A 12468-nucleotide genomic window follows, 5' to 3' on the forward strand; every position below is an offset into this window, starting at 1 on the left:
ATAGTTCTAGTCAGAGGCCACGTCATGCCAGACTCCTATTGACTCCGATAGAAATGGCAACATGTCTGAGAGGCCAAGGAAGAGACCTAGAGACAGAGAACAAGACATAGGGTTTACTGGCATGACTTACATACAGGGATGGTCCAGGGGTGGTGGGCTGGACAGGAGAACAACTACCATTTGTAAAAAGCATGCAGTTTATATAGCATTTTCACTTAGCACCCTCCACCTAGCCACCTTCACCTAGCAACCTCCATTTAACCCAAAACAAAAGGCCTCAGTTCTTTATACAGCTTGTATTCCAAGGGATAGGCCAGGGGTTCAGATGTCCTTTATACATAAGGAGTGAGTCTTTACATTGAATTCCTTAGCTTGAGACTCTGAACACATATTCTTCTTAGACCGTAGGGTCATTCTTAGGGCATGCTTCCCTCTGCCGTAAAGCCCAAAGGCCTGAGCATCAGGAGAACTGATGGCTCTAGCCTAAATTTGAAGGCCTGGGAACTAGAGGAGCTGATGGTGTAAGTCCTAGTCTGCGGGAAGGAGATGAATATTCAGTTCAAGTAGCCAGGTAGAGAGAGTAAATTCTCCTTTCCTCTGCCTTTTTGTTTGGTCCAGACCTTCACCAGATTGCAGGGTGCCCACTTCTGTTGGGAAGGACAGTCTGCTTTACTGAGTCCACTGATTCAAATGCTAATCTCATCTGGAAACACCCTCACAGACACACCCAGAAATGACGTGCAACCAATTATCTAGGTACCCTGTGACCCAGTCAAGTTGACACATAAAATTTACCACTTCACTTGCCTTCCGTTGGTTTCTTTATATATTTCTCAGTCATTTCCCACCATTTGTTGTCCCTTGAAACCCTAACCACTTCTCTTCGTTAAAATGGTATATAAACTCCAAGTTCTAAGAGCTTCTTTGAGCCGCTTTCTTTGTGAGCTCTCAAGTACATACATGAATAAACACTGTCTTTTGTTTTATTTTCTTTTGCCAGTCTGTCTTTTGTTGGTTTAATTCACAGATCCCCAAATCACTGAACCTAAGAGGACAGAAGAAAAGTTTTTCTTCCCTGATACTTTAAAAAGGTCCACTTATTTTGAAACAGGACAGGGAACTGTCTTTTGTGAAGATTTATGAATGGTGATGCCAACATGGATCACCTGTCAGTTCTTTAAGGGCCAGAGACCTGTCCCTAACTCTGAAGCCCTGGCCCTGAAGTGGGCTTGGATCCCATTTGAGAAATCTGCCTACATGGCTCTTGGCTCCTGTGGCCATTCCTCCATCTCTCTGGTCTATGGAGATGCCCCAAATTCTTGACTCATCAGTGTGATGAAGACACTACATCTTTTGTTATAAAAGCAAATATCTTACAAAAGCAGAGACATTTAATATTGGTTTTTCCCTTCTTTCACATGGTAACAGAACCCCTGAATTTTAGCTGAACATAGAATGAAGACTACATTTTCCAGTCTCCCTGTCAGTTGGTGTGGCCACATGACTGGTTCTCACCCATGGAATATGAATGGAAGTGATATGTGTCATATCTGGGTTATTGATCTTTTTGGAAGCCTGGGGATCAACAAAGATCCCCAACATTGTCATAAAGCAGTTTTTTTCCATCTAGACCTTGTGCAAATTGCTAGAGCTCAAGATTGCACAGCTCACATTTAGTGAAATCGGGAACATGTTCAGCACAGTCCCTGGCATGAAGGAGAAATTCAACGAATACATGTGTTGAGTGAATGAATGGATGAATAAAAGATGTTAGAGATCTAGGTGTTCATGCTGAATGTTGGTCTTCTTTCATTTTTCAGGATGGATGACTTATGAGTCAAAGACAGTCTTAGATCTATTTTCAGTGCCTTCAGGCTGCTGATTGCTGTCACCTGCACCTCTCCATTATCTGTATGAGATCCCTCTAGGTGGTAGCACCCTCCTTATTTTGTGTGTCCACACATGACCCCAATCCTCTCATAGGAGTTTTGCTAATTTGTTGGGGCCTAAAAAGGAACAGACTTGAAACTAAAGCATGTTGTTTTATGGAATTTGCCAACCTGTCTTATATCGTAGCTAGTTTCTTTCTTTTAAAAATGTATTCCATTAATTCAAGCATAGATTATCAAATAAAGGAAGAGAAACTCTCTCCTTGTGTAGCAGGAAGAGGATACAGTGCCTTGGGTATGGCAACCTTTTCCCATACAAGGTAAAGTAGAAAGGGCCCATTTGAAGCCTTCCAGAGCTCAGTTACCAAGAAGTGCTGGAGTTTTCAGAGCTTAATTTCCTTGTACCTGGTGTGGCTGCCTTGAACTTTGCTCTCAATTGAATCAGGCCTTAGGGTGCACTAACCCTCTTGCACAATAGATCTAGCCACACAGGGAGGGAGATAAGCCTGATGCTAGCTAACAGAGGCTTTCTAAGCAGCCTATATCCTTAGCACTGCGCCCTTGAATTTTTATCTTTTTTATTTGGAAAAAACTATCACAAGGACATGGGGCTTAATAGCATTGATTGTCTTGATAGTTTGTTGATTAAGTCCAGGAGATGCTGGCATCTGCAAATACATCTTATTAGGTATGATCAGGCAAGTAAATTGTCCCTGCCATCCAGCATGCTGCAATAATTAACTCTAATACCAACAACTAAAAGTTAATCACAGCAGGTGTAAAGCCAGGCTCTCTTTGTCTGCCTGCAAAACCTGTTTCCCACCATGGCTTCATAAGGTGTAAGCTCTGAGACTTGGAACAGGTTCTTTATAAAAGAGCCTTACCTTTCTGTAAAGGCATTCCACATAGTATTATTTTAATTTAATTAGGTTTTAAAAAGGTTAACCATGACATTTTAATAGCTTAAGTTTCACATTAATATTCTGAGAACACGGTTTAGGCCAGCCACTTGTGATTCAAAAAGATGTTTTTCTAGAAAATGAATTGACTTTTAGGACAATTACAGAAAAACAGCTTTCATTTGATTAAGATGGGTATCCTGCTATTAAAACGTGTTGTTGAAATGAAATACATATAAGACATTGAAAAACATTAAAACTTTAACTTGATACAATTCATCTTTGAGAGAGGGAGATGGGGCTGTATGTTTATGGAGATTATCTCAAAGGTGGCTAATGTCCTTCAGCAATAGGCAAATTAGTGGACTGTGCTTGTGATGTGCTGTGTGTTGTCAACCTAATGTTTTATTTATTTGCCTGAGAGCCACTGTCTTCATTAGGGAGTTTATAGAGCAAAGCAAGATGATATTTACTAGCCTGGCAAAGGAACAAGCTCTGTTCATGTTTCTTCTTTTGCTATCATGGCTAATCATTGTTTTTTAAAAATAGCTATTCAATATGCTAATGGATCCTGTGGAAACAGGAATAAACCATAACTTCCCTATAGAGGGAGGAAGGAATAATTCAGTCGTACATGCACATATGGCTACTATGTCCCAAGCATTGTGCTAGCTTTGGGGGCACAGAGGCGATGAAGCCAGGGGCCTGCCCTCCAGATACTCCTGATGAGCAGGGAGCTGGCATCGATTATACAATTAACCCTCATTATATAGTGTAATAGGTGCTTCTCTTGCCCCAAAGAAACACAGGGGACAAGTAATTAGTTCAGTCTGGTGTGATTGGAGATGGCTGCAAAAAGCAGGGAGGAGCTGGGACCTGAAAGACTAGATGATTTTGCCAGAGGTAGACTGTTGCTTAAACCAGTGATTCTCAAAGTCGGTGGAAGGTGTGGTGTGTGTGCTTTTGTGTGTGTGTGTGTGCGCGCATGCACAGAGGTGTGTGTTTTAACCAGCTTTCCAGGTGATTCCGGTCCTAACTAAAGCTCAGAACATGCTCATTCATGGCCCCTTTGGTCAACTGTGAGACATTTGACTTGACAGAGCTTTGGGATTGATGGGGGTGTGGAGGGATGGGATACCAGGCTATGAAGCTGGAAATGTCAAATGAGGTCAAGTTTGAAGCAAGGGAAGGGAAGATATTAATATTTATATTAGCTATCTGTATGTGGGCCTTTGTAATGATGGTTCTGGTGCCAGGTAACAGGAACCAGCTGGAATGAGCTTAAACAAATAGGAAATTTATGAGAAAGATACCATGATATCTCATTGCTATCCAAGGGAGAACTGAACAACCAGGCCCCAGGAAGATTTTTTTTTTTCTTTCTCTAGTTCAGTATTTCCTTAGGATAGATTTCCAGATGTAAGATTACTGGTTCAGAGAGTATGAACAATTCATGGCTCTTGAGGCATGTGGCCAAATAGCTTCTAAAAGTTTGTAGCAGTATACAAGGCCACCAGCATTGAACATAAACACTGGTTTTACCACACCCTTATCAACATTAATTTTATTGTTTCTAATTTGATAGGGGGAAATGATACATCATTGTTGCTGTTTCAATTGATTGATGACTAATGAAGTCATTAAAATTGTGATTACTGACCAATTGTGTAGTCTTCCCTTCCTGAAAAGGATTTTTTTTTTTTTTTTTTTTTTAATGAGGAGAGGACCTACTCTACTCTCCAGGGATTCCGAATAACCATAATTCTAGTGAAATAAAGAGGAAATCATATTGGTTTGGGTGGTTCCAGAGCTATCAGCTTAACGATGGGAGCATCATCACTACTGTCTTCATTAGCAGCTGAAAAAGGCAAGGTGCCAAGAGGACCTGCCCAAATCCCAGCTCTGCTACGTACAGGCCTCCTGATTTGGTGTACGTTTCTGCACTCCTCTGAGCCCCAGTTTCTTCATCTGTAAAATAGGGTTAATGCGTCCTACCTACTTATGTGATATTTTGAAGATCAGAATGAGGTCAGATATTTGAAAATGCTTGATAAACTATAAAGAACTATAAAAATGTAAGCTATTGCTACTGTTATATTGGCTTGTGCAAATGAACAGTCTCCGCGATGTTGCATCAGGTCAGGACTTTTACCTTTGATTGAAAAGTGGAAACTTCAGCCTTTTCACTTCTCACACAGATGGGATTCAATTCATAGACGTAAATTCAGGAGGAGATATTTACTGTGTTTGAGATATTTTTACTCCTGCCAGCAGATGATGGGCTTCGCAAATATGTGGAAGGACCTGACATTTCAGACCTTTTGGGTGCACAATTTTCTCCCCCTGTCCCTCCTTCCCTTTCTTCCTTCCACATGCTGAGCACTGGGAGCAAATAGCGAGCAAGAGGTGAGCCAACCCCCGCTCTCATGGAGCTTATGCGCTTGTTCAGAAGGACATGCTGCCCAGATGTCCTTAGGTTTGGCATGGGTCTTTAGTTGACTGAACAGTGCTTTATAGTTTATGAGGTATGTTTATAGCAATCAATATATTGAGTCTTCCAACTTCATCATGAGGACGACTAAGAGGCATCATATTTTGGAGTCAGAAAGGTCAGGTGTCTTCCCTAAAATCCCATGGCAGAGTCAGTTGTGGGGCCGGGACCTGTGTCCAGTTCCCTGGTGACTAATTTGGTGCCTTTTCCATGACAATACACTCCTCTGTCCTTTTCATTCTCATATTCGCAAGGGGTTAAACTTAGCCCTGCTTTGATGAGGGAATCAAAATGATGGGATTCCCCTGCAGAATCCTAACTCAACTTAAAAGTGGCATGGCTTTTGTGATGTGTGAAATGCTGCTCCAAGCGTAATTAAGAAAAGAAAGCCTGGCAGCCAGAAATTAAAAAGCTAAAATAAAAGAGATACCATCTGAAAAGTCCCCACTGACCTAAAAAGCCAGGTAGCGGGTCCGCTGGGGTCAGAGGGGCTGTTGCTGGGAGGTGGCCGTGGCACTGCAGCAACTCAGCTCTGCTCTCTGCTGGAAACATGTCCTACCAGTCAATGGAATTACTGGAGATGCTTCTGAGGGATAAAGGGAGATAAGTGAGCCAGATAGAAAGCTTGCAGAAAATTGAACGAAGCCAGGAGAAGATGAGATGGGCTAAAAAAAGCAGTTCAGGGAACATGGGTAAGAGAAGCCTGCATTCCTTAGCCTGTATTCACTGAGGAGGGAGAGAAGAGGTGCAGTCTACACTACTGGCTGGAGGGGAAGGGTTGGTCTGAGACGTGGGCCTGGGAATGGCAGTTTCGCTCACTCCTCTGAGTCCTCTGCACATCGTGGCTGTACAATAGAATGATTTACTCACCTGACAATCTCCTCCACTGGGCTGTGAACCCTTGCAGGGAAGAACTACCGTGTTCAGCTTTTGTGTCCAGCATCTGGTAGGGTGCCCTGGGCATATCCATGCTAGCAAGCTGGCATCACGGGATTGTGCAAAGCAATGTCTGCTAAATTTCTGTTTAATACATTACAATTTTCAAGCCTTTGAGATATTTTGAACATGAAATAATAAATGCTACTACCTACCAATATTCCCTGACTTAAGTCAGGGCAGGAGCATGGAGCTAGACTTGGGAAATAATTCTGTCCCATGAATCTGCAGGTGAAACATAGATATGGGACAATTACCCTGTAACCCAGGCTGGGGTGATTTTTTAAAGACCCAAATTTCTGGGAAATGGCTTCATTCTCTGCTTTTGTCTCAGGGAAGAATGGCGTGACTCTTGACTTCTGAATCAGATATGAGCTGTACCATCCTGCTTTCCCATGGACAGAAACAGTCTGCTCTCTTGCTTCACCTTCTGAAGGCTGCAATAGAGGAAAGTAATAATGAGTCTCTTTTCTGTACCTGCCTCCCTACTCTCTTCCTCCATCTTTTACCTTCTCCAGCCTCATCCATACGTGAATGCCTGTAACCAAGACAGCAGCTGCCTGAGTGCCTCCAATTTCTCCAGCTTTTTGGGACCACCTTCCAGTTGACAGTGCAATAGAATGGCTTGAATCTTTTTCTTGGGAAGCCTGGTATTCCCTCAATATATCCAAGAATTATAGATAGTCTTTTGTTGCTTCTCTAGCTCCAAGTCCTTGCTTTTAGTGAATTCTTCATCTTTTCTCCTTGTCTTTCCTCCTGTGTATACTGTCCATTTCTGCACATCATCTCCCCTACAGGGGCACAGCCCCTTCCTTCTCCTTTAATTCTCAGACAACCATACACACAAAGCCATGACCGCTGGCCGAATTTTGGGGTACTGGCTTTACTGAGTACCATTGATTACATTGTCGTATCACATAACAAATGGTTTTCACAAAGTCAGATTAAAAAATACAGATATTAATGGAGCTTCCTCATTTTCATTAGCTCTACTAACCACCATGTTGTTTTGGGTTTTCCACTTTCTTTCCTTCTTCACATCTCTTTTTTTCCTCCCCCAGTTGCTTTTCCCTCCCTTGCAGATTGCCTTTGGAAACAGACTCAGGAGAAGGAAGGGGAGGAACTGAACTGAGCCAACCCCAGTTATTGTTCTGAAATTTACCAATCATGGGGTACATTTGGGAAAAATAACTTCCAAGAAGAGGGATAAAAACCAACATGGCACATGTGTACATATGTATCAAACCTACACATTGTGCACATGTACCCTAGAACTTAAAGTATTTAAAAAAAAAAAAAAAAACAGAGTGGAGAGAGGCCAGGAAAATTCTTCACCGGGAAACTATTCTAAACCTGTTGAAATGTGTTAGTTTGTCATTGTCTATTCTCAGCCCAGCCTGACAAGCTTTCATGTCTAAATGTAAAACAGTAGCCAAAAGGAGACTGTGATTTCCAGTGCTTCACTGCTCAGATAGTTTCATAAAGTGGATTCCTTCTGCGCTTTAGCTGCCACTATCACTCTTTAGATGTTACGTGTCACATGCCAGCCAGCAAGCAGCACAAACCTTCACTGTTGGCTTTTGTTTTCATTTATTTCATGACAGCTGTCATTTAAAATCAACATTTATTGAGCACCTAATAATAGGCCTGGGGTAGGAATGGTGGAATACACACATTTGATTAAGACATGCTCCCAGCCCTCAAGGGAGTCATGCTGTAGCAGAAAATAAACGTAAGATTGTGTTATGTCCTCTAAATGGCTTTTGCAAAGATTACCCTGCACTACCTGTGAAGTAGGGAAGGCAGATGATGACCTGACTTGAAGAATGACAAAACAGAAACTCAGAGCTAGGAAGTCACTGGTCTAGACTCTCACAGCTAAGAAATGATAGAACCAGAACTAGGACCTGTGGTTTTTGACTTCTGATCTACTCTCCTTCCTTGTATCATAGGTCCACATTGGGTATATCACATTACCAGAAAGAGAAAAGAATGTTCCAAACGTTATTGGATTGGTGCCACATATGGAAGAAACTTACCAGCTCTTGGGAAAAAGAATATGTTGTGGTAGGCAGTAGCTTTCCTCTTCATCTTTTTTCTTAAAAGCCAGTGTCCAAATGCATCAGCCTCCATAAACCACATTGGGATGATTTCCAGGGGAATTGTACTCCAAGGGGTGTTTAGCTTTTTCAGATTAGGTAGGGATAAATTCTTGTTTTATTAAAGTTGTTATCCTATTCATGGGTAGATTTCTAAGCAAATATTACTTATGAGACCTGAATAATTGTTGACACCCCAGAGTTCAATAAACACTTACTGAAGGTACATAATTAGGCAAATTACATGATAAAGTCTATTTCGATATAATTTACTATTTCTTAAAGCTTATTTATCTTCTCCTGGTTAAAGAAAGCACAGTGAGGAAGATATGAACCATGAGTGTACAAAGTCTGTGAGGTGGTGAAATCCTAGAAAACAGAGAGGAAGAGCAGACAGTAAATCTATTTTCAACATCATCTGAATCAGATTTTCATAGTGAACTGTCATTTTCTTTATGCAAGGCTTTATACATTCCGGAACTGCTGTCAGCCATATTGAAATGTATATGGACTCTGTCTCCAGAGCCACAAAGCAGAGAAAAGAAGCAAACCTTCATGGCTGAGCTGCTGAACAAACAGCTCTGGAAGACTGCCTGCTTCTGACTTGCTGCCTTATTGTTGGGTCAGGTTGATTTGAGGTTTTTGAGTACTTGTAAAACAAAACAACAAAACGAAACAAATACATTTACCATTTTAATTGTCTCTTTTACTTTACTCTTTCATTAGCACAAACAATTGAGCGTTGGACTATTCTGAGATTTCTGTCTCTGATAGTGTCAAAGTTCTTCTGTAGGACTGTACACAGATTATCCAAACATGTGTAGGTCTTTGCGATGATCACAGAAAAATATATGACGGTTGTGTGTGAGTTGGTGGGAAAAAATTCATGGTGATTTATGTAAATTAATCAGCCCCTAGCATGGTTCCTGGCTTGGATGCTTGATAGTACTTGTTGACTATAGATAAATACTTATTGACTATTGGGCTATAGACCTCTGATAAATGTAGAATAAATTCTTATCTCTCTCTTGAAACCATCACTATGATATTAAACACTTGTCTGCATATGCTTTGTGTGTCTTAAATATGTCTTGTCATATTACTCAGTATTGTTTGATAAATAATTAGGATTGTTTGAGAATAATAATAATCATTACCATCTATTGTTTTGTAGGTGTTAGGATCTGTGCTAAGTATTTTGTATATGTTGCTTCATTTCATCTTATTAGAATTTGATAAGGTAGGCATCATTATCCTCAGCTTAAAAAAGAGGAAATCAAGGCTTTCTTTTGGTGGAAAAGTTCTTAAGAGAATATATTCAAATGTACCAGTCTTATTGTTTGTAATAAATCCTGTAAGCGTCTTCTTTAAGAAATGTTTCTCTACCTTAAGGTCTAAAATATATTCACCTCAATTTTCTTCTAAAAGTTTCAAGTGTTTTGGACATATAAAACTTTAATTCATCTGGGGTTGACTTGAACATGTGGGACCTTTGATCTTATTCCATACGGACAATTATTTTATTTCCAGCTCTATTTAGCTAAGAGCTTCTCCTTTCTCTTCTGACATATCTTGCCAGCTCTGACATACAGCAGTGATCCACATGTGCATCCACACAATGAGATATGCTACAGAAGGTCAAAGCAGCCTACATGCAGAGATATGAATGAATCAGTGCAATATGTGATGGACTAATGAGGAGAGGGTATCAAGAACCAAGAAATGTGATGGATCAAATTCTGTCCATCTGAGGTCCTAGAGGAAAAAACACAACCCCAGATTAAAACAAATTAAATGATTTGCCCAGGCTCACTCGGCTGGGAAAACAGTAGAGCTTCAAAACTGTAAAACCAGTTCATCTGAGTCCAAACGCCAAGGTTTTCCACCCGACAGTGCAGCACAGTCCATTTTATAACCTTCCTTGAAGAGATAACATCTATACTTCCTACTGGTAAACAGAAGACCATGCAGAGTTAGAAGGCTCTAGAAGGTGCCTCCCTCTTGGATCCCTGAGGTCCTCGATCCATTAGCTATCTCCTCTCTCCCCTGCGTCTCCCACCCCCATCTCTTCTAGGCTCCTTTCCACTAACTGATATGCTTGAATTCTTGATTATGCTTGCATATACTTGCATCTTTGTATATACTTGCATCTTGAAGAGAGAAGAACAAACCTTCCTTTGACTGCTTCCCCCTCCCCTCTCAGCACTTGGTATATCTTGTCACATTTCTCACTTGCTTATCCCCCTCTTACACAGAATCCCTGAAGGGCAGGGTCAGCTTTCTTATTCACTGTTGTACATACTACCTAACACAGGACTGGCTTGTAGTAGGCTCTTAATAAATATTTCTCTAATTAATGAATAAAGGTGGTATACTTACATGTTTCGAATCCCCTATTTCTAGTTTTGCCTCATCCTAGACTCTCGAAAGAGTCCTGTTCTGGGACAAGGGAATGTGAAATTGTTCTAGATGGGGAACTGATGATTTAGTAGGCCAGTATTGTGTTCCAGCACACTGCTACCACGTGTTCCAGTTCTAGTAACCACATTCTTGCTTCATTCCTGGTCAATAAGCTTCTTAGCTCAGTGCCAGTAAATAGATCCCTGCTCAATACCTCTGGCAGCCCAAATACATGGTCCTGCAATGAGTCTTAGTCTTCTTGACTGAGTCCCCTCACCACATGCCCCAACACAGTTTTTCCTCCAGCCTGCAGCCCGTGTACTTCTCCCCAACACACCAACTTCATTCTGCTTTGTGCCTCTTGCAGGGGCCTTCCAGAGAGCTGCCATATCTTATATACCTCCAGAATCCATCTGCTCACTTTTCTTCATGCAAGTGCCCATTCTAACATGTTGCTGAGCCCCAGAAGAATCCAGCCACTGTCCAGGAGGTCCTTAGGATCATTTCAGGCAGAACCACTAAGCCCCAGATTCTTGCTATCCATGAAGGATGGGAAGGTTGTGGGGTGAGTGGGAGGAGTAGGACAGGAAGGCAGAAGGGTAGAAGAAAGGAGAGCCCCAGGAAACTAGTAGTGGTCACAGTCTTGCTGTAGGTCCCACACCCTGTCAGAAGAAGAGACTCTATCACAGGGGGAGTGGGTGGCCCAAGCTGAGGAGGAAGCATATGTTATTTGTCTTCTATTTCCAGTACCTACTTGGTATAAAAAGCCTGACATAAACAGGTAGTCAGCAGACGTTAGTGGAATGGCAGGAACATATTCTATGTGCAGGCCATATCCCTAACACCCTATGTGACTTTGGACTAATCAATTCACCCTGAGCCTTAAATTTCCCATCTGTTAACTATGGATCATCATGACTCTCATGTCATTTCAAGGGTGAAATTATTTAATGCGCTTGGGAATGTGACATCAATAGCCTCCAATATTTGTTCAGCATGTTGCCCTATCAGTAGGAGGTTTTAAATGTACGTATTCCAATGTAAGTATATTTATATATTTTAAAATTACATATTCATTCCACTATATATTTACATAATACATATTTTTAAAGGATTATGCAAAAATAAATAGAAGTTCTAATGTATTCTTCTCATAACATAATGAATGATCTTGTGCACCTCTGGGTTGCATTTATCTTACTTTGGAGATCATGACTTTAAGGTCTGATATACACATAAGGGGGAAGACAAAATATTAAACTGTTTTTACTCACAACACTTCTGACTCTGAATGCATGGTCTTTTCCAATGCCACTTTAACTCTCAGGCACAAGCTGGGTGTCCTACAACTCAATTCAGTTTTGACATTATCTACCTTGGGTCATCATCAGATTCCACAAATTAAGGATTTAGTCCCACAAGATTGTCCCCACATTCAGATGCCAGTCACAAGTCCCAGGTTGTCACTGGCACTTCTGACCAATTGGCTGTAAATTCAGAGGGTTCCCACAATACACTCTGCAGGTTCAATAATTTGCTAGAATGACTCACAGAATTCAGGAAAGCACTTTACTTAGTATTAATGGTTTATTATAAAGGACACGATGCATGAACAGCCAAATGGAAGAGAGGCATAGGCCAAAGTATGGGGGAGGGCATGGGCTTTCCATGCCTTCTCCAGGTATGCCACCGTCCCAGCACCTCCTTGTGTTCACCAAATCCAAAGATCTCCAAACCTATTTGTTTAGAGGGCT

The sequence above is a fragment of the Macaca fascicularis genome, chromosome 6, assembly GCF_037993035.2.
Source record: "Macaca fascicularis isolate 582-1 chromosome 6, T2T-MFA8v1.1".
NCBI lineage: Eukaryota > Metazoa > Chordata > Mammalia > Primates > Cercopithecidae > Macaca > Macaca fascicularis.